At 44.7% G+C, this 23,529-nt stretch overlaps 1 pseudogene; it reads left to right on the forward strand.

The window, feature by feature from the left end:
- The first annotated feature begins 1,134 nt into the window (after positions 1-1,134).
- LOC121276464 lies at positions 1,135-1,378 on the forward strand (annotated as a pseudogene).
- Positions 1,379-23,529: the final 22,151 nt, after the last annotated feature.

A 23,529-nucleotide genomic window follows, 5' to 3' on the forward strand; every position in this document is an offset into this window, starting at 1 on the left:
TGGGGACAAGGGTGTCCCTCATGGCAGCCACTTTCTCCAGGAAGACCGCGAGGCACTCATCAGAAAAGCGGGGAGCTGAGTGCCCACCTGACCTGCCCTCCTGCCTGATGTTTGCAGCCATACTTGACTCCATCATTACAATGACAGGCAGATGTCCTTCCCTGGCAGCCCTTCTGCGGCTGTCTGGGCCTTTTGTAAACTGGCCGCTGGGTCACCATTGGACCCGGCGCCCCAAAGGCCACCACCTCGACTCGGCCCTACCCAGCCAGTGTGGAGCCGCGTTTCATGCTGGGCGGGCCTTAATTGGCCAACTAGCATGAAATTGCAATTGTGGCCCGATCATGGGTGGCGGTCAGTTTTGCAACCGCTCTTGGACCCGCCTGCCGTGCCCACCCGCCAAGGGGAAAATCCTGCCCCATATCTTCTTCATATCCCTCTCCCTTGCTTTGCAACATTACTTCTAAATTCATTACAACATGTTTTGAGCTCAGTATATCCTGACAATATTCTTAGGATCAAGTAAAATTAATTATAAAATGTTTGCCAATCATGTGATTTTGGGGCTGACAGCTTTTCAACCCTTGTCAATGATGCACAAGAAAAGTCAACTTTATTCACTGGGATTGGAGGCTGTCAATATGCACTGATCAGGTCAGTTGAAAGGCACAACTGAAGATTCTTATAACCATTCAGATCATTTGGAAGGTAGAACTAAAGCCTGTTACAATGACTTTATAACAATAAACTAAAAAAATCTTTCAAAAAGAACTTTCTGTATTCTCAGCTGTTACCTTACATGCAAGTTCATTTTCCTCAAGATTAGTTGAAGCTACTTTTTCCCAGTGTTTCAAAAAATATTTTCTCATATCACGGCATTAACTGGTTTTATTAAGCATTTCTGACATCCCATGAGTGTAATTTCAAGAATTTAGAAATAAATGAGGTAGAAATGGTAATGAGCTTCACTTAATTTAGAGAAATTACACTAAGTTTCCCTTATTTAGGATTTTATCCCAATTCACAGCAGTGTAGTGTGTGGGAGTAATCGTGTCCACTAGGTGAGTCATCAAACAACAATTCAGGCACTGGGGTAGACCAATTTCACAAAAGGGTTGACTCTTTAACATAGGTACCATGCAGGAGCACATCAGAAACTATAAGACGGTGGCCTTTGACGCTCACTTCCCCAACACCAACTAGACACTAGTTATCAGAACCACCTAGGTTTCCATCAATGTCAGAGGCTCTCAAAGACCATGGCAAAGCTATGTCGCTGTGCAACTGGTATCAGAAAGTCTACAAGTCCCTTTACCCAATGTTTTGGGTTAATAAGTGGGATGAACAAAGTGAGTCTGGAACTTTCGCTGGCAAGATATAGTCCACAGATTCTCCGTCGGTGCTGCATGCCTAACAACCCCGTCCCCCTTCCTTCCTCCCCTCCATGCTGTTTTCAAGAGACAAGGGAACTTAACACTTAACAGCCTCAGACCTCACACTCCCCATCCTGTCTGAGTTGAAATTCACTGCTTGGTAAACTGTGAATCCTTTGTCTGTTACAGTCTCTAAATAAAGACTTCCAGCAGCCTCTTGCACAGTGTAAAAACAAGCTAGGCCCTTATTTAAATATGTTAATTATGGTTTTAAATGACTATAGGGAATCCAGTCCAATATGACATGTGCACCTCTGACACCATTTTCAACCCTTAGGGACTTGTTTTTTGCTTGAAGGTGGGTATGACAAAAAAATCAATGGAAACTACACTTTTATCTATTGTGTTTCAAGCAGAGCTACTAATCAACACCAGTGCTTTATCCCAATAAACCATCCTTAACAATGGCAGAAGTGGGCTACAAATAGCTAAGAAAATGCTTTATGTATTATTATTTAATAAAGAAAGAAACAATGAACTTGCATCGATACAGCACCTTTCATGATCTTAGGACGTCCCAAAGTGCTTTACACCCAAACAAAGACTTTTTGAAGTGTAGTCACTTTTGTAATGTAGGAAAATGTGGCAGTCAATTTACACACAGAAAGGTCCCACAAACAATATTGAGATAAAGGCCAAATAATCAGTTTCAGTGATGTTGGTTGAGGTACAAATGCTGTCCAGGACATCAGTAAAGCTCTCCTACTCGTCTCCTAACAGTGCCATGAAATATTTCATATCTGAGAGACAGGGCTCCAGTTTAACATCTCATCAAAATATTGTACTTTCAGCAGTAGAGTACTGAAGTGTCAATCTAGATCAGGTACAGCAGGGTAGCTTAAATCCATGATCTTTTGAGTCGGAGATGAAAGCATTGCCACTAAGGCTGACATTTACCTATATTGAAATCAATGAAAATCTGGTAAATTTAAAATTACCCCCATTAGCTCATTGTTCTTTTAAAAAGTACTAATTATGGGCTACATTTAGTGCAGAAGTGCCGCTGCTGGTGCTGAAAGCGGGAGGCCATGCTGCTTCAGCAAGAGGCGGAACCAGGGAGGCATCTTTCCGGAAGTGGCCAAATACGTAGCGGACGCAGTGGCTGCCCTCCCAACTAAGGAAGGTGGCCCATCCCTACTCAGGAGACTGGCAACTCAAAATCCACAGTGGTGCTAGTACCAATGGTGTCCATTGCTGAGGCTGCAGGTGTATGAAGAGGGCACCTCAATGGCCACGTGCCCTCGAAGAGGGGTAATTGGGATTGGGAGGCCCCGGTGATTGGAGTGGTGTTTTTTGATGCACATGTTGTGCTCTTGCCGTGGGGCAGCTGTTCCCACTGGAGTGCCCCTCCATTGGCTATAGACAACCCCACCCCCCACTTGCCATGGAGCCCACTGCGAAGCAGCTATATTTTACTGGGTGGCCTCCCCATATGGTGCAGAACTGTTCAATGCAGGCAAAATGCCCGGGGAGATAGGAAGTGTCCCTTAGTTAGACACTTAGGTGGCTCAAATTAGGCTTCCAGTGGGTGGTTGACCTGCCAACTTCCCATTAGTGATAAAATGACATGCTGGCAGCCAGATGTTGTGTCAGTTTGTCAGCCATCCCTACTACCAGCCTGTCACAAAAGGGCTGGTAAAATTCTGGCTGGGTGTCTATGGAGGTTTATTGCTAAAGATAAGAATGGAACATCCCATGTGTTTTATAAAAACACATCACATATCTTACTGACATTTGCCAGCTCCCCAATACTGCTAAATCAGCATGTCCTCAGAATCCCAAGATTGTGCTACAATTAGTATAAAACACTAACATCAGTATTAACACCTACATAATGATTAATATATCATCTCTCAGAAACATCTTAAAGTGCCTGTGACATCACCCGACTCTGCCCGTGCCATAGCTCTTCTGCTGCTGAAACTCTCATCCATTCTTTTGTTATTTGTAAAATTGGATATACCTTGGCTGGCCTTTCGTGTTCCACCCTCCATAAAATTGAAGTCATCCAAAACACTGCTAACTGTGCCTTAACTTGCATCTGGTCCCATCAACACATTGCCTCTGTGTTCACTGACACACAATGGCTCCTGCTTTAACAACACATTGAATTTAAAACTATTATCCATGTTTCCAGATCACAGCATGGCCTTGCCCCTCCCTGTCCCTGCAATCTCCTGCCCCACAACCCTCCAAGATGTCTGAGCTCCTCTAATTTTGTTGTTCTTGAACTACCCTGATTTTAATCACTGCATTATTGATGGGCATACCTTCAGATGTCAAGGCCCTAAACTCTGGAACTATCTCCCAATACCGCTCTGCCTTTGTGCCCTCCTTTAAGATGATCCTTAAAATCTATTTCTTGGGCCAAGCTTTTGGTCAACTGCCTTAGTATATCCTTAGGTGTCTCAGTGTCAAATTTTATTTTACGTAACTGTCCTGTAAGGCACCTTGGGATATTTTATCACATTAAAGTTGCTATATAAATAACAGTTGTTGTTGTAATATCTGGAAGCCAGTTGCGGATAGTTTACTGAATTGCAAGAATAACTTATTTAGTTGTTACGAACTGAATTAAAATTGACTGTCCCCATTTTCCACCTGAAATTAAAGAGCTAGAGTTCTTACTCCAGCCAAGGACATTTGCTCCTGGAATATAAAAAGTTTCAGTTTCCTCATTAGCAATGACTGAATGATGGGAGCTGGGCTCATCATATCCATTGGGAATAAAGACGCTGTGATTGTTTTCTACAGATGTTATACATTTTATGTTTTTCTTTTGGAGACATGGTTTTGGCAAGGTGGGGGGAGTACAGATATGGTCATCTATATCAAAGTTTGGACTTGTATAGTGAAGACACATGGGAGGGCTATGTCCTTTTGGATACTTCAAATTCTGATTTATACAAATTTTTAGTGAAGTTGTTCAATTCAGTCCCTTATTGTCAAATACATGTTCTTCTAACAGTCAGGTCCTTGCACAATAACAAGTCATCATGTGTGTCACCTTGCTCCTATTAATAATAATCATTATTTACTAATTTTGCTGATAACAACAAATGGCCTTTTGTTTAACTAATTCTGGTACCGAACTGGGCACATCTAGTTCATTCAATGTAATGGAGGCTTGTTATAGAAAGCAAGTCAAGAAAGTTACAAGAACAGCAATGGGGGTGGGGACAAGACTGGGTGGGGGGGGGGGGTGGGCGGAAAGCTGCTACTTGATGTAGATTTGATCAAATCAGACTTGCATATAAGTGGATTTTACTGGATTACCAATTGCACTACCATCTGTTGTACAAAGATTTCCAAGTTTATTAACACATAAATAGAGAGTTTGTTCTTGCTTGCAGTGACTGTTATATAACTGAAGCTGCCCTGGCCTCACTGCACTACAGTTTTATATGTATGAAAGATGTAATATGATTAATGATGACTGTGATCCTGATTTTTGTCCTTTGTTTCCCAGCAGAGGATTTTTGCATTCTACAGAAGTCAGAATTCCAGCTATTTGATTTGCATGCAATCAGTAGCCACTGTAAATTGCCAATACAGGGAGTCTGTTGTACAATGCGTATCTCTGTCATCCAATCCGCAAGGTAACATTTGGAAAATTAGGTGAACAGAAAGTGACCTCGTTTTCCTTGCATTTGCTTTTCTTTTAAGAAGTAATGCTTCCTTTATTACATTGACTCCAAGAGCATCCTTTTAAAATTGTTGAACCTCATAAACTGTTACATTAAGGCTTTAAATTTTGAAATAGACACATGGAATTTGTGTGCTTTAATGAGATATTCTTTGCCTGCAGTCAGAAACCGACCCACATCATTGGTTTCTCAGCATGACACCCCTGAGTTCTTGTCTATAGGAGATTTTATTATACCCATAATAATGTTAGCCATCATCAAACTAATGACTAAAAGGCTCAGTCCTTATGCTTGCTTTAAGTCTTTCATTGACACTTACAGCATACTAACAAGCCTCTAAATAATACAAAGAAAGAAAATTCACTTGTTATGATGGAAATGCTGTTTGGAAACTTCATTTTAGTGAGACAGTTTCTTAAACAAATGGCTTATCAAAAATTGAATTATCCATTGAAATTATATATTTTAGTTCAGTGAATTGAGATGCTAGAAGGTTTGGTTTTCAGGTCAGGATGCTGAGATTTCTACAGGCAAGCTGTCCTTTTCTGAAGGGTGCAGATCATATGCCTCCTCAGATGCTGATTAATCTGCTGTTTGTTAATAGCTTTTTTTTGCCCTTTTTAATGTTTTCCTGTTTTACACAGATTGCAATTCAAAGAACTATTTTCTGTCTTTAACAAAGTGCTTTGAATCACTAATTCACCCAGATTGCTTAAAGAAGCTTGACACTCAAGAAGCTTGACACTATCCAAGACAAAGCAGTGCATTTGATTGGCACCCGTTCCACAAACTTTCACTCTCTCCACCATCGATGAAGTGGCAGCAGTGTGTACCATCTACAAGATGCACAGCAGAAACTCACCATGGCTTCTTAGGCAACAGCTTCCAAACCCACAAATGCTATCATCTAGAAGGATGAGGGCAGCAGATACATGGGAACACCACCACCTGGAAGTTCCCCTCCAAACCACTTACCAACCTGATTTGGAAATATATTGCCATTCTTTCACTGTCGCTGAGTCAAAATCCTGGAACTCCCACCCTAGCAGCACTGTGGGTGTACCTACAACAAATTGACAGCAGCGGTTCAAGAACGTAGCTCACCACCACCTTCTCAAGGGCAATTAGGGATGGGCAATAAATGCTGGCCTAGACAACAAAGCCCAAATCCCATAAAAATGAATAATAATAAAAAATAAAATCCCAAAAATTTCTGTCAAAATTACAATGAGGATAATCGTCAGGAATTGGTATTTCAGTAACTCTGCTGGTTATCTTGGATCTGCCCATTATTTATGGGCAAATGCCACAACAACATCAGGTGTTGGGCAATTGAACACAGAAATTGAAAGTTGGCTTTGGACATGAGTCGTTCCATTGTTAGCTTTGCAAAAGCAGCATCTCACTTTCTGGCTTCCTATTCAAAGGCATTGAACGGTGTGAAGTTCCTGTAGTTCACAGGATCACAGAATTTCAACGACACTGAAGGAGGCCATTCAGCCCATTGGGTCTGCACCACATGCTGGAAAAACACAACAGGTCCGACAGCTTCTGTGGAGAGAAAAACAGAGAATGTTTCGAGTCTGTATGACCCTTCAATGCCGCCGATCTGCCCACTCCACCAACTTGTCTATGTCCTTTTGAAGTTCTACACTGTCATCCTTGCAGTTTTCAACACTCCAAGTTTTGTACCTTCAGCAAACTGTGAAATTGTCCCCTGCACAACAAGATCTAGGTCATTAATATATATCAGGAAAAGCAACGGTCCCAGTACTGACCCCTGGGAAACTCCACTACTTCCTCCAGCCCGAAAAATATCCATTGACTATTACTCTCTGCTTCCTGTTTTTCAGTCAATTTTGTATCCACATTGCTATTGTCCCTTTTATTCCATGAAATTTATTTTCTCACAAGTCTGTTGTTGTACTGTATCAAATGCCTTTTGAAAGTCCTAGTACACTACATAAACAGCATTATCCTCAATGACCTTTTCTGCTATCGCTTCAAAAAACTCCAGCAAGTTAGTTAAACACAATTTCCCCTTTAGAAATCCATGCTGGCTCTTCCTTATCAACCCATATTTTTCCATGTGATTAGTAATTCCATCCCAAATAATTGTTTCTAGAATCTAGAAAGAATAGGGCCAATTAGGGATCATATAGGTAATGTGTGTGTGGACCCGGAAGATGTGGGTACAGTCCTCAATGAATACTTTGTGTTGGTCCTCACAATGGCAAAGGGTGACGCAAATAAAGATGTTAGGGTGGAGGACTGTGCAATATTAGCAGAAATTAACATAGAGAGAGAGGAGGTACTAGTGGTTTTAGTGGCCTTAAAAGTGAATAAATCCACAGGCCCAGATGAGATGTACCCCAGGCTGTTGAGGGAGGCAAGTGAAGAGATATCAGGGGCCCTGACAGTAATTTTCAAATCCTCTCTGGCAACAGGTGAGGTGCTAGAGGACTGGAGGACTGCTAATGTTGTCCCATTATTAAAAAAGGGATGAAGGGATAGACCAGTAAATTACAGACCAATCAGTCGAACCTCAGTGGTTGGGAAGTTACTAGAAAGAATTCTGAGGGCCTGAATATATCTGCACTTGGAGAGACATGGATTAATAAGGCCTAGTCAGCATGGATTTGTTAAGGAAAGGTCATGTTTGACAAATTTGATTGAATTTTTTGAGGAGGTAACCAGGAATGTTGATGAGCGTAATGCATTTGATGTGGTCTGATAAGGTCCCTCATGTCACACTGGTCACTCAAAGTCCTCCAAGTCACTCACCATCCTGACTTGGAAATATATCACCATTCCTTCACTGTCACTGGGTCAAAATCCTGGAACTCCCTTCCTAACAATATTGTGAGTGTACCTACACCACATGGACTGCAGCGGTTCAAGAAGGCAGCTCACCACCACCTACTCAAGAGCAGCTAGGGATGGGCAATAAATGCTGGCTCAGCCAGTGAAGCCCATATTCCGTGAATGAATTAAAAAAAAAGCACTTGGGGTCAAAGGCAAAGTGGCATGTTGGATCCAAAATTGTCTGAGAGGCAAGAAGAAAAGGTTGATGTTGAGGGATGTTTCTGTGACTGGAAGTTTGTTTCCAGTCCGAGCAGGGCTCAGTGCTGGGGCCCTTGCTGTTTGTGGTGTACATAAATGATTTGGACTTAAATATAGGGACTAAATCAAGAATTTTGCGGATGACACAAAAATTGGGAGGGCGGTAAATAGTGAGGAGGATAGCCGTAAACTGCAGGGGGATATCAATGGACTGGCCAGGTGGGCAGAGCAGTGGTAAAAGGAATTCAACCCAGAAAAGTGTGAGGTAATGCACTTGGGGAGGGCTAACAAGGCAAGAGATTACACTATGAAGGGTAGGACCCTGGAAAGTACTGAAGGTCAGAGGGACCTTGGTGTGCATATCCATAGATCCCTGAAAGCAGGTAGGCAAGGTAGTTAAGAAGGCATATGGGATATTTGCCTTTATTAGCCAAGGCATAGAATGCAAGAGCAAGGAGGTTATGCTGGAACTGTATAAAATGCTGGTTAGGCCACAACTGGAGTACTGCATGCAGTTCTGGTCACCACATTATAAGAAGGATGTGATTGCACTAGAGAGGGTGCATACGAGATTTACCAGGAAGCTGCCTGGGCTGGAGGATCTGAGCCAAGAGAAAAGATTGGATAAGCTGGGGTTGTTTTCCTTGGAACAATGAAGGTTGAGAGGGGACCTGAAAGAGGTGTATAAGATTATGAGGGACAATGATAGGGTGGATAGGAAGGCACTTTTTCCATTAGAAGACGGGCCATAGGGGGCATAGATTTAAGGTAAGAGGTAGAAGGCTAAGAGGGGAGTTGAGGAGAAATTTTTTCACCCAGAGGGTGGTGGGAGTCTGGAACTCACTGCCTGAAAGTGTCATTGCGTCAGAAACTCTCGTAACATTTAAGGAGTATTTAGATATTTTCTTGTGTTGCCATAGCCTCCAGGGCTATGGGCCAAGCGCTGGAAAATGAGATTAGTGTAGTCAGAACTTTGTTGACTGGCATGTACACAATGGGCCAAATGGTTTCCTTCTGCACAGTACAGATCTATGAGCCTACCTTACCCACCATTAAAATTAAGCTGACTGGTCTGTAATTGCTGGGCTTATCCTTACAATATTTTTTGAACAAGGTTATAATGTTTGCAATTCTCTAGTCCTTTGGCACCTTCCATGAGCCTGGGGAAGACTGAAAAATTATGGCCAGAACCCCTGCAAATTCTACTTTCACTTCCTTCAATATCTCCTCCGGTCCCAGTGCCTTGTCAACTTTAAATACCGACAGTCTATTCAACACTTCCTCCTTATCAATTTTGAGCCCTTCTAGTGACAGAGTTTCCTCGTCTGTCATCATGGCCTCGGTAGCATCTACCTCCTTGGTAAAGAGGGATACAAAGTATTCACTTAATACCTCAGCTATGGCCCCTTCTTCCATGTGTAAATTCCCTTTTAGGTCCCTAATTGGCACTGCTCCTTCTCATACCACTCTTTTAGTATTTAAATGTTTTTAGAATACTTTGGGATTCCCTGTTATTTTGGCTGCCAGTCTTCTCTCATAATTCCTCTTTGCTTCTCTAATATGCTTTATCACCTCCCCTCTGAACCTTTTTGTATTCCTCTTGGCTCTCAATTTTCTACCTGACCCCTGTCATAAGCACACTTTTTCTTCTTTATCTTAATTTCTATTTCCTTTTTCATCCAGGGATCTCTGGATTTGTTTGCCCTACCTTTCCCTTTTGATGGAATATGCCTTGACTGTTACCAAATCAATTCTTTTTTGAAGGTAGTCCATTGTTTAGCTACAGTTTTTCCTGCCAATATTTTGTTCCAGTCTATCTGGCCCAACTCCATTCTTGCCCCATCGAAGTCGGCTCTCGTCCAGTTAATTATTCTTACTCTGGATTGTCTATCGCCTTTTTCTCTCATCATCTTAACATGTACAATACACCCTTTCTCACAGCATATTAAGTGTTAATTACTTCCAGTCAAACTCTCTGGCACTGAAAATTCATTATTTTAAACATGGAATTTCATTCCTTCAGGTTTTAAATGTTACTAGAATTTGTTTTCTAATTTAATTTTTTAAACTTTTTTCTGTCTCTTTTTCTCTATTAATTCAACTTTTCTTTATCTCTCTATACTTCTCTTTCTATACCTGGTTTGCTATTGAATTTATTAACTTTAAATTACTCTAATTTTCTTCTCAGTCTCTGCACAGTTAATTTCACAATCTTTCAATCTTATTGGTTAAGGAGATGCACAGGCTGGGATTTTATCTGATCTGGCAGGGAGGGGAAGGTGAGACTGGAAGTGAGTGGCGCTGGCCCTTGTACTTTGATCCCTGATCTCGGCATGTTTTCATGCCAGCGGATCATTTAATGGCTGGCAGGTGCAGTGGCCAAATGTTCATTGGCCAATGGTGGGAACAGAGGCGATGGCAATGTTGGCAGTTGACATGGTTAGAGGTGCTTGCTCTGTTGTTAAAGAGCTGCCAGTGCTGGAACACTGCCTTAGACCACCTTTGGAGTAGCCTGTAACCACAGTGCCCAGCAGCCTTGGGAGACCTGCAGCTAGCAGTGCAGACCTTAAATTAGAGAAGGTCCAAGAGGTCAATAAACAGGCAAACTGAAAACTGAGGAACAATAAACTTGCCAGCATGACAGCAGGAAGATCTTGAGTGGCCCTTCAGTTTGCTTATGACTCCCTGCAGATTCCCCTCCAGGCTACTCAGGAAAGGTGGAAGGTTCTCTTCCCCAGGGTTAGAAGGAGGAAACCTCCCCAATTAACCAAGCAATAATGGACAGAGGTCACGGAGGAAGTCAGCAGCCATGAGATTATCTGAAGAATCTGGATGTAGTGCTGCAAGCGCATCAACAACTTTCTTCATTCCGCAAGGGTAAGTACCACACAACCCGGTTCTCTTAAGGGTTAACAACTGGATATGTGTGAATGCGCAAATGGTGGGGAGGGAGCGCACACCATGTCAGTGGTAATGGGCTGAGGCTGCAGCATCTTCTTGGAAAAGAATAGTTGAACCTCTGTCAAGGGGCATGAGCCTGACTCTGCCAACTCTTGCAAGCTGTCTCCAGAGTGGCCCAATGCCATACACATATTGAGTTCAGAGCTATAGCTAGTATGCCAGATGATAAATGTTGTGCCTATTCCTGTCGGAGCACCTAACATTCCTCTTCTCTGTTCCCACAGGAGAAAAGGGCAAACCATCAAGGAAAGGCCCAGACTGGAGGCGTGACTCCCAATTCTGTCCATTCTGATGTGCATGGAGGAGGAGGTTCTTAGAATGGTGGCTGCTCCATCAGACATGGTGAGGCAGGGGTGAAATCCCAAGAGGATGAATAGCCTCATGGAGAGGGTACAAGGGAGTCTTAGGCAAGCTTGAGGGATTTTTTTCTGTGTTCTCCAGTGTACATACATAAATCTGAAGACCAACCGATTCTGTAAGTGGAGTGGAGAAAACCATTAATCCTTCTGTTCTCTCATGCAAGTCAACCATAAGAACAAGAGAGCTGCCATCTTCAGGAGACATTTGCCCACTTCTGAAGAAGAGAAGAAAACCTCAGACAGTGCAGCATCATATCATTTCCCTGAATTTTTCACCAGCACGAACACTTTCATGGCAGTGGGTATACGCTCACAAGTAGATTCAGGGTCACAACCTGGTTAGACCACCACACACATCTGAGCAGCTGTCAGAGGCTGTGATAGCTGAGACCACTTACCCGCAGAGGAATGTGGGAGGCCAGGCACAAGCTGAGCCCCAGGTTGATGCCATGCCTCTGGAGTTGTCTATAAGGGGTAGATGGTGGTAGGTGGTGGAATTTCAGTGTGAGGTCTGTGAAGATCTGGTGGAGTTTCCAAAGGATGTGCACACCCTGGCTTAGACAGTGCAGGAGTCCATCCAGGACATGAGTGCTGCCATTCCCCTCTCAGCTGCATGTGAAACCTCCTCCATTGAGGGATTAGCAACTCTCCTGGAGAACCACATCCAGCAGACCAGTCAGTTGATGCTGGACATGCATTCAGCTTTGCATGCTCATGCCTTATCCATGAGCTCAACAGAACAGTAGCAAGGTGAGAGATAGACAAGAAGCCTACAGTCTCCACTAATTCCTTACCTCAGGTTGGCAGGGAGTTACCTAGCACAAAGGAGGATGGTTGTGGCTGTTGGAAGTCAGTCATCTCAGCTCCAGGACATCACTACAGGAGTTCCTCAGGGTAGTGTGCTTGGCCCAAACATCTTCAGCTGCTTCACCAATGACCTTACTTCCATCATAAGGTCAGAAGTGGGGATGTTCGCTGATGATTGCACAATGTTCAGCACAATTCGCAACTCCTCAGATACTGAAGCAGTCCATGCCCAAATGCAATAAGACCTGGACAATATCCAGACTTGGGCTGACAAGTGGCAAGTTACGTTCATGCCACACAAGTGTCAGGCAATGACCACCTCCAATGAGAGAGAATCCAACCATTGTTCCTTGATGTTCAATGTCATTACCATCACTGAATTCCCCACTATCAACATCCTGGGGCGTTATCATTGACTAGAATTTGAACTAGACTAGCCATATAAATACTGAGACTACAAGAGCAGGTCAGAGGCTAGGAATCGTTCGTGAGTACCTCACCTCCTGACTCCCCAAAGCTTGTCCATCATCTACAAGGCACAAGTCAGGAGTGTGATGGGACACTCCCCACTTGCCTAGATGAGAGCAGCTCCCACAACACTCAAGAAACCGGACACCGAACAGGTCAAAGCATCCCACTTGATTGGCGCCACATCCACAAACATTCACTCCCTCCACTACCAATGCACAGTAGCAGCAGTGTGTACCATCTACAAGATGCACTGCAGGAATTCACCAAGGCTCCTTCGACAGCATGTTCCAAACCCATGACCATTACCATCTAGAAGGGCAGCAGATAGATGGGAACACCACCACCTGGAAGATCCCCTCCAAGTCACTCACCATCCTGACTTGGAAATATATTGCCGTTCCTTCATTGTCGCTGGGTCAAAATCCTGGAACTCCCTTCCTAGCAGCACTGTGGGTGTACCTACACCACATGGACTGCAGCGGTTCAAAAAGGCAGCTAGCTCATCACCATCTTCTCAAGGGTAACTACGGATGGGCAATAAATGCTGGCCCAGCCAGAGAAGCCCACATCCTGTGAATGAATTTTTAAAAAAGACACAAGTGTACCTTGTAAGGAAGGAGGAGTGGTTGCCTACCGCTTCTTGAGGCTCCTCTCAGGGCGCTCCTGAGGTGGACAATGGCTCCTCAGTCCCTCTGCCACTAATACCAGAGGCTCAAGTTGCCATGTTGACAGCGCAGAGTCCTGCACCCGTGGAGGAGCCCCTCAGCATGCTGGGTCCTTCCAGGCCTCAGGCAGCCAGAGACTGCCTGCTAAGGTCATCCCAGGCCACTGGGCCACAAGGTCAGCATCTTGCCGCTACCTCAGCTCCAAGTGTAGGCATGGTACCTCATAGGAGCACACGGAAAGAATAAAAAAAACACAGTAGATGCACTTGGGTTTCACGGTTGATTAGAATGTTAAGGGGTTACTGTTTGTGCCTGATTATGCTTGTAACAAAGGTAAAGGTTTTCAGTTAATTTCGATCTATTGCTGGAGAACCTCTGGAAGTGCAGGAGTACAGGGTCGTGCCAATGGCTGTTTGGGAGCAATCATGGTGTGTGGTCAGCTGTTGGACTGTCCAGATTCACCAGATGACAGTGGATAGGGGCTTGGACTTAAAACTGAGGTGAATGGTAATGTAGGGAAGCTTTGCTTTAGCTGTACAGGGCATTGGTGAGATCAAATCTAGAACATTGTGTATAGTTTTGGCCCTTTTACTTAATAAAAGCACATAATTACATGAGAAGAAGTTCAGAGAAGGTTCACTCGGCTTTTCCTGAGATGAATAGGCTATCTTATGAGGAAACGTTGAACAAGTTGGGCCCATATCCATTGGCGTTTAGAATATTGAGAGGTGAACTTATTGAAACATATAAGATCCTGAAGGGATTTGACAGGCTGGATGCCAAGAGGATGTTTCCTCTTATGGGAGAGACCAGAACTAGGGGACAGAGTTTAAAAATATGGGTCTCCTATTTAAGACGAGATGAGGAGGATTTTTTTGTCTTAGAGGGTCGTTAGAATTCTCTTTCCCAGAAAGCAATGGAAAAAGGGTCACTGCTTATTCTTAAGGCTGGGGAATCAAAGGTTCTAGGGGGTAGACAAAAAAGTAGAGTTATCAAATAAATATTATCAAATGACAGAACAGGCTCGAGGGGCCAAATGGCCTACTCCTGCTCTTCATTCATATGTTTGTATGCATTTATGTATAAGTTGAATGTAGATCTTTACTTGATTGGATGGCTGCAGCCAGAAGGGTAATCCAAACCGAGGTTGCATAAGCACTCCTGTGTCTCCCTAACGTCTATGCCATTGTGTCTTTTGGGTGCCCATCATGTCTTTCCAGGTAAGGCTGCTGATCATCAGCTTCACCATCACCTTTCATGTCTGAGGATGCCCCATGCTCCACTATATCTTCACTGGCCGGGACCCCTCTCTTCTGCAGTGCCAGGTTGTGTAAAGCACAGCAGATCACCACAGTCTGGGAGACCTCTCTGGAGCAAATTGATGGGCATCACTGAAATGATCCAGGCACCTAAATCTCATCTTCAGGAGACCAATGGTCTGCTCAATGGTGGCTCAGGTTACAGCGTGGCTCATGTTGTATCACTCCTCTCCCTCTATCCTAGGGGTCCTCACTGAAGCCAGCATCTATCTCTTCGGTGGGTATCCATTGTCTCGAAGAATCAAAGCTGGGAGGTGTTTGGGGGCTAAAAAGATGCAAGAGCTGGGAGTGCCGGTTATGTAGATGCCATGGCTGCTTCCAGGTTAACAAATGGGATCCATTAACAGTGGGTGGCAGAGCAGTTGCACATCGAGGGAATGGAATCTCTTTCTGTTAATGATGGCCATTGGCTGGCCTGTGGAAGCCTTGATGGCTACATGCATGAAGTCAATGAGATCTTGCATATGAGGGGCTCCAGCGATGGCCCCGAATCCTTTGGCTGTCTCAGACTTACTTTCTGCATTAGTGTGATAATGGCCTCCTGAAGATGGACACCAACTTAATGCAATGAATTGCCAGTGATTGGGAAGCTGCCACACATGTCTCTAGTGGGCCCTGGAATGTGCTGGGTGCAAAGAAATTTAGGGACACGGTTGCCTTGGCATCCACTGTCATCAGTTGACCACCAATGAAACTGGAGCTCACCTCCTCTGATAACTCTACTTTCCTGTCTACCCCTTAGAAAGTTTGACTCCCTTATTGATCAAAAATCTATCTAATGCAGCCTTACAAGTATTCAGTGACTCTATTTGCACTGCTCTGTCATAACCTCTCAGGAGAAGCACTGTCTTTGGCAACAGTGTCTTCAACATCTGGAGGTAATTCATCCTTGGTCTGTACACCCTGGCCACAGGGTTCGTTCTTCTCTGTGCTGGTGCCTGCTCACGGTCCCCTCTGCAGCCTTATGTCACTTCCTCATCCCAAGGCCGCCCTTTGCAGGTGGCTATGTGGTTGCTGCTGCCCTGATCGCTGTGATTGCACCTTACTCCTTTCAGGTTCTCCACCTCATTGTAGGATTGTCCTGAATGGACAATCCCCAAGGAAGTTGGGAACTGCTGGTCTGAAGGGCCACTTTGCCAGTTGCGGCCACAGCATTGCCCACATCTCACCACTCTCAGGATCCTCTCAACTGATCCCTGAGCCAGAAATTAATGACATGTTGAAGGCTTGACCCCACATCCCTGATTCCTCAGCTCCCCCTCCTCCAGGCACTGCACTGGACTCCCTAAGAAGCCAGAATGTCTTCCGCAGCAATGCCCTCAGCTGCCATAACGTTGCCACCCTTAAAAACCTGCCACGTCTCTGACGCCCTATGTACACCGTTCACTCCTTAAAAACTTTAGACGGGCCTGTGAAATTCTGAAAATTCTCAATAGGCATTTCAACAATATTAATGAGCTACCAATTGCAGATTTTGAAAAAGCAAGCACTGTTCCCACACAGGTTACTGTCTGTTCCAAAGACACCCCGCTCTGAATTTTCAGCTCTCCCTCTCCTCCAATGTCTTGGAGCCATAAAATCCTGACCACAGTTGCTTCTCCCGTTCACTCAGATCTCAGATGAACAGTAAAGACCGCCATGCAATTTCTACCTCACATATTCTGCAACTTGTAGAGTAAAACATCATCAAAATTAAACAGGCGACTACAAGTCCAGCTAATTGCAGGCCCTTTTTGTTGGCATGCAACATTGGGCCACTTATGTTCTATAATTTCAAAACATGCTGGCTATTTCATACATTTAGATTCTTCTCAAATTCCAGGTTTAATGGTCCTGGAAAATCTTTCCAAATTCATGCCCTGGGTCAGCCTGAGAGAATATACGTACTGAGGTGGCATGTTCTTGGACCATCTGGTCAAAAGTTTCACTTTCATGGCAAGAAGCCTCTCCAGACCATTTGTCATTTTGGTGCACTGTGTCCGAAAGGATTTCCTGCCTTCTGGAAGAATCTTCTTTCGTTACTAAATCAAGACAAAATTATTTTTGCAAGTGTATTCTCAATCTGCCTGGTTAAAGTGTCTCCTTGTAAATCTTACTTTGAAAGATATATTGCACTTATGATTTACTTTCCCCTCTTCCCAATGAATACATTTATGAATACTCTTAGTATCATGAGGATTGATTTTTTTGCAGTAAAAGTCAATTAGGTGGTCTTGATTAATGTGAATATAATAGATACACTAACTAGATCCTAACAGGTACTCCCATAAATGAATTGGACCTGATCTACCTTCCCTTGTGCAGTGGACTTTGAAACGTCTGACAGAAGCAATCTACTTTTTCACTTGTCATTTCTGAAAACAAGAAAGTCATCTGTTAAAAACTGACTGGTGCTGTTGTGTTCTAAAGATATAACTATCCTTGCTGTCTTCAATTCACACAGAGAGCTTGTTGTGCTTTATAAGTGAATGCATTAATAATACATAGAATATTCTTTAGTAATTGATAACCATACTGAAGCATATATCAGTGTTAATAAACCAGAGGCATGAATTATACAGCTTCTGATTGTCACTTATGCTTTACATGCACAAAACATCAGTGTAGTTTAAGTTTACAAGGGAACATGTCCTTTCTTATTATTTGAAGTTATGTACCAAGGTTATATTTCTATAGTGAAATGGTTAGACTTCAGATAGAGTAATTATATTTTAATTAGAGAAAGGGGATGGATATCTACTAGTCTCATTCACAGTTAATGGCTTAATTAATAACGTAAAAGCAGTAATAAAATAAACTACTTGTGTTACAAAAAAATCCTGTGTCTGAACGTATTTAATAGCATTGGTAATTAAAAGTAAAATAATTTCTTTCCTTATCCTCCTATTTTTCCCCTTCCCCTCCTTGTCTATGATTCCCACAAAGAAATTATAGGGCTAAAAATTGGACTGTGTCATCATTTGGGCATGAGATTTGCAATTTACCCACGCCTTTATCGGTAGAAGTGGGGAGTACCCAAATTTTGCACTGCCACCTTATTTATTTCATTGTAGGGGAGTGCCAAGAAACTGCCATGCTGCTGGCTGCTTCTGTGCTGAGCAAGGAGATGAGCAATATTCACTGACAGCATGCGGTATAACCAGCCTTCTGTTCTTAAAGACAGTCAACCCCTCTGAAAGGGAAGTTGTACTGAAGTACAGGAGGCTGCTTTTGAATATTATGGCTCCAAATCTAAATGACCCCAACAGAAACACACCAGCACAAATTGAGGGCGTGTCAAGAAAACAAGAAATTGTAATATTTTTCTTCTGGTAATAACCCTGGCAAATTTTCTTATGTACTGGAAGTCAGGCTGTAATTGGATTAAGAGCTATAGTGATGGCAAGGGTCTAAAGTCAACTGTAAGAAGTGGTTTTAATATGTTAATGAACCAAGAGGAACTTCAATCAGAGTTTTACATAAAGCAATAACAGGAATAGTTTGAACTGAGTTGTTTTAGTTCAAAGGAGGATATATGCAGGTTGCAAAAAGGTGCAAGGAGTGAGGTAAGGATAGGGTAAGTTTGTTTTTACATGTCTAGAAGTTAAAGAATGGCATAATCAATTCTGGGAAGAAAGCATTTCTGAAGAGACTGTTGAAACAATAGAGAGATCAAAAGGAAGGAGCACATTTAAGGAAATACTGAAGCCTATGTGACAGGATAGCTGCTTAGATCTCCCAGAAGACAGCAGGGTAGCTGGTCAGAATTCCCAGGAGAGAGTATGAACAAGGCAACACTGAAAGAGCCAGTTGCTGTCAGCCTCAGAGGACACCCCAAGGAAAATGCACAGTGTGGTAAAATTACTGGACTTCTATAGATTCTAAAATCTGTAAGGATAGTTACTAAGCAGAAAAGGGAAAGGTTAGTTCTGAGGGTAGTTAAGTTAAGATTTGTGGAATATAAACAGGAAATGCTGGAAAAACTCAGCAGGTCTGACAGCACCTGTGGAGAGAGAAACAGAGTTAATGGGTGGAATTTTCTGTGTCTGCAGGCATCAGGTGTGATCGGTGGTGTGTGCGGACAATATGGCATTATCGGTTTTACGACAGCAGGAAACCAGTTAACAATCATCCACTCAGCCTGCCAATGTTTCTCGCCATTGGATGTTGGGAACCTTATTGTAATACATCATATCATTATCAGGCCAGCTTGACGAAATTGTCCCCACCCTGCTGGATTGTCCGTCCATGTCGGCAGGAAAGCATGCTGACGTGTTTCACAACAGCACAAAGAAGGCATGCGCTTGGTGGTCTGGACTTTGAGGGAAACTCGGAGGTAAGTACACGATAACATTGTGCAGTGCTTGCCAGGGTCGCCTATTGGACTTCAAACTTGAGGAGCGCTGGGGGGGTCGGGGTTTAAGGGCAGCCCAGCCATTGAGATGACCTGTGGTGGGGATGGGGGTGGGTGGCGGGGGGGGGGTTGGGGGTGTGGTTTAAGGGCAGCCCTGCCATTGAATGTGGCACACAAGCGTTCAGGGTCGAGGATAGGGTGAGGGAAGTGGCTACGCATTAGGGAAACCTGGAAAAAGTGGCCATTCCTCTGAAACTGAGACAGTTCAAGCAAAGACACATTGATATGATTGGAGTTGGGCTTCCAGCTTATCTGCTCACTCAAGGAATGCAGAGGCATCAAAGTGCTCCAAGTGCTCCAAAGCTTTTTATACAACCCACCCCAGACAGCAAGTCATGAGCATTTTAGTGGACTGCAGAACAGTTGGATGACTGCACATATTGTACAATCTCCTCACTAAAGCCATGAAGCAGTCAATGCTGGAGGGGATCACAGACCCTTGCAATGCCCGCATTCCGGCTTGGACTAGTCTCCCCCATGGTTCAAGCTAACAACGCAGCCATGCAACATGCCTGAGCTGAGAGTGCAGCATGCAGTCCAGTGGGAAAAGTTGTTGCCAATTGGTTGGGTGGAATTGGGTGGAGGTGGTGGGGTTTTGGGCAGCCATGCAGTGCATTAACCTCTGGCCATCCAAGCACTCTCCAGGAAATGTTAAGGGGCCATCACACTTAACCAGGAGAGGTTCTTAGTACATCCATGCTAACCACGTGTCTCTCTCTTTCATCCTGCAGAAGGAGTACATCAGGATCATAGAGCCTGGCGAACTAGCTGTATGCCCGACGACTTATAGAGCGTGAAGACGACGGAGGAGAGTGCAACTGAGGTGACAAGCTATGCAGAGGCAGGAGCAGCAAACTCAGGAAGAAGGGGCGGCTGGGACTCCTGCACATGCCGCCCAAGACTCACAGCGAGCCTTCGCTGGCCGGCGCCTTACAACATCCAGGGTCTATGGATGCCCCCTTTCATTCCTGCAGATGACCAAGAACCAATATCGCCGAAGACTGCGCATGTCCAGGGAACTGGTCAGTTATACCTGCCAGCGACTGCAGCATTTGGTGTTGCGGGGACATGGAGGTCATCTATTACCAGTGGTTGTGAAAGTGACCGCGGTGCTCAATTTCTACGCCAATGGCTCCTTTCAGGGCTCCACAGGTGACCTCTGTGGGATCTCACAATCCTCCACCCACAAATGCATCCATGAGGTCATGGAAGCCATTTTGAGAGGGCACACAACTTTGTGCATTTTGCCTGGGACCAGGATAGACAGGATCCAAGAACGACTGGATTCACCCAGATCTCGGGTTTCCCACAGGTGTGTTTGACTGCACTTATGTGACGCTCAGATCTCCATCACAACACATGGTGGACTACATCAACTGCAAGAGATTCCATTCGCTGAATGTGCAGCTGGTGTGCGACCACCAGAAAAGCATTCTGCAGGTGTGCGCATGGTTTCCAGGGAGTGTGCACGATGCCTACATCCTCAGTTGGTCACAGATTCCTGGAGTTTTCCACAGCCCACAGAAGCTGCAGGGATGGCTCCTCGGGGCAGCGGCTACCTGCAGAGTATGTGACTGATGACACCTGTGCAGCGGCTTCAGATTGCAGCAGACCGACACTATAATGAGGCTCAGCGACAGCTCGCAGCTTGGTAGAGCAGGCAATCAGGATGCTGAAGATGAGATTCTGGTGCCTGGACCAGTCTGGTAGAGCCCTGCAATACAGTCCGCAGAGGGTGTCATGCATCGTTATTGTCTGCTGCGCTCTTTATAACCTGGCACTCCAAGGGGAAGACAAGCTGGCTGAAGAGGGGATGGAGGAGCTGGAGGTCACCGCCGACGAGAAGGATGCCAAAGGAGATGAGTGTGAGGAGGTCCTCAGCGGCGATGAAGGCAGGGATGAGGCCTTGCACTAGTGAGACAAGGCTAGCACACTCAAGAGGCCATCATAGTTGTTAGATTTGTGGAGGATGATGCTGACATGCAGTGAGGTGACCCCATAGATCCTCACATCACATCTGTGAATGTTTCACTCCAGTCTGGCTTATGGCAGCGCAAATACCCCCTGTGAGGATGCCCCTGTCATGAAGACATAGTGGAGGCCCTAATAGTAGCTCAATTGCAGGAGGATGATGATGACATGCAGTGAGGGCACTCCATAGATCTTCACATAGCCTTTGAGAATGTCTGACTCCTGTCCGGCCAAGGGCAGATCACTTGCGCTCTGTGATCAGGGTCATCTCATGGGAACGCAGCTATGAAACTTTAGAAGCATCTGATCCTTTGTCCACCCTCAGGACCTGAGACCTTGAGGAGCACAGCATCACTGGTCACAGGTGCTGAAGAGATGGGCCCAGGTCCTCCTTAAAGGTGCTGAGAACGCACAGCAAGAATGATGGAACTCTGTGGCGCCTGACAACTACATTGTGGCAGCGATGACAAGCACCACCGAGGTGCAGGCATCAGTAATGTTTCCAGGGATTGTGTGGCCGAACAATCACTTTGGTCTCTAGGCTGCAAAGAGCACAGAGAATAGGCCCTGGACTGAGACATCTGCCTTTATCTTGTGTGGAAAGGTTTCATACCTGAGTGACAAAAACACTGCTGATCAGAACAAGAAGCCACAGGCAGGGAGACATTCTTGGGAGTTCATTTACAATAGTGAATGTATATACAAGTGATTAACACCCGTGCCCAGGCTATGCAATCAATTCTCCTTATCGTTCCTAACCCTGTTGCTATGTCTTCCCTGCAGCAGTGGTGGTCTGGAAGCATTGAGATGTGTGCATGCGGCTGGACTTTAAATATGGCGCCCAGCGTGACGCAACAGCGGGGTGATCATGGGTGGGCATGTCTCCCGGGAGTGCATAACTAACGTGGTGGGTTTGGGGCGATACAGCGTGAAAATCTGTCATTGTGGCTGGCAGGTAAAATATTGTTTTACCCGCCCACTAACGCACTTGGTGCGAATCTGAGACTGAGTTCGGATGACTATTCTTCATGGAACTGTTTTAAAGCACTATTTACTGTGTGAAGTCATTCTTGTGTTTAAATGTAATTGTGTTTTTTTCCCTTTATTCTTTTAATAAATGTTTACTGTAAAATCATTATAAGTAGTCAGGGAAATCATTTCCTGATTTCAAACCCCTCCTCATACTATAAAAATTGCAAAAACCGTTTTGGCAGCTGTTTCAAGTTTCCCGCTGGGATTTGAGCAGCTTGGCATTTACCATCCGCTTTGCCATAAAAGGATCCAGTGTCATGATGTTGTGCTGGAAGCATTCGTGATGGAAGTGGATAGGAGGGAGGGTGAGGGAAGGTGGATGGATTGGTGGGGGGAATCCCTGGACACCCTCAAGGGGAACCCTCAGAAGGGAATGGGAGCAAATGACCAGGGAGGTCGATTCCTGCAGTCTGTAACCATGGACCTGGTAGTAGCACCACAAGAAGTCTAACAGCCTCACATGGACGGTTAAGGTCAGTGACTACCTCTTCACATTATGTCTCCTACCCACCACACCACAAACCTTTCATGTTGCTCTTTGCACCACACTCTCATCACTCACTTAGCAGCACCCCTTGCCACACAGGACTCACGCCTAACACCCAGATACTCCACGTCATCCTGACACACCAACCAACACTGTCAGCCTCACACCAACATCTCGCTGTCTCAACATACGTCCAGCTATTCAGCTGTGGCAGACATATTAGCCAAACACAATATTACACAATCATTGACAATCTGCCCTCTCTCTTGTGACAAGGCCCGCATTAGAAAAGATCAGCATAAAGTTGGTGAGGGACAAGGATACTAGCATCTCCAGAGCTATAAGGAGGCGATGATTCTTTGCATTGTAAGGCCTTGGAACCTGGTGTGGTTGAGAACTTTGAGGATGATAGCATCGTAATGCCTAATGCCCATTCTCAACTTCCCAATCATCCTTATCTTGCTATCTCATATGAGGAGTAAGATGCAGATGATGTCACCATGGACCTCTTGCTTCTACCCCACCTCACCTTCCTTCATCCCAACCCTACCCTTCTGATTTTATGCTTTCAGACACATAAGAACAGCTGCCTGCTCAGCAAGAGGAGCCCCAGTGGGAGGAGAGAGAGAGCAAAAGCTCAACACTGATGGAGAAGGTCCATCATTTGATCTACTACTCAAAGCCACTAGCTGAGATACTGGCACTGCACTTACCTTAAAGGCTAGCATAGAGTTGGAATCAGCAGTGGTGTGTCACCAAGCATGAGCGGACTGCAATCAGGTAATGGATGGCCTGTGTGCCAGGTTGCAGATGAGCGATGCTACAAGGGATTCAGAGGAGAGCTCAAGTGGCACTGATAATCGTGTACACTTAGATGCTGAGTGCATTGACTGACCTGCCAGACAGCATCCTGTCACAGCCAAG

This window comes from Carcharodon carcharias, chromosome 3 (genome assembly GCF_017639515.1).
Source record: "Carcharodon carcharias isolate sCarCar2 chromosome 3, sCarCar2.pri, whole genome shotgun sequence".
In the NCBI taxonomy this organism is placed as follows: Eukaryota; Metazoa; Chordata; class Chondrichthyes; order Lamniformes; family Lamnidae; genus Carcharodon; species Carcharodon carcharias.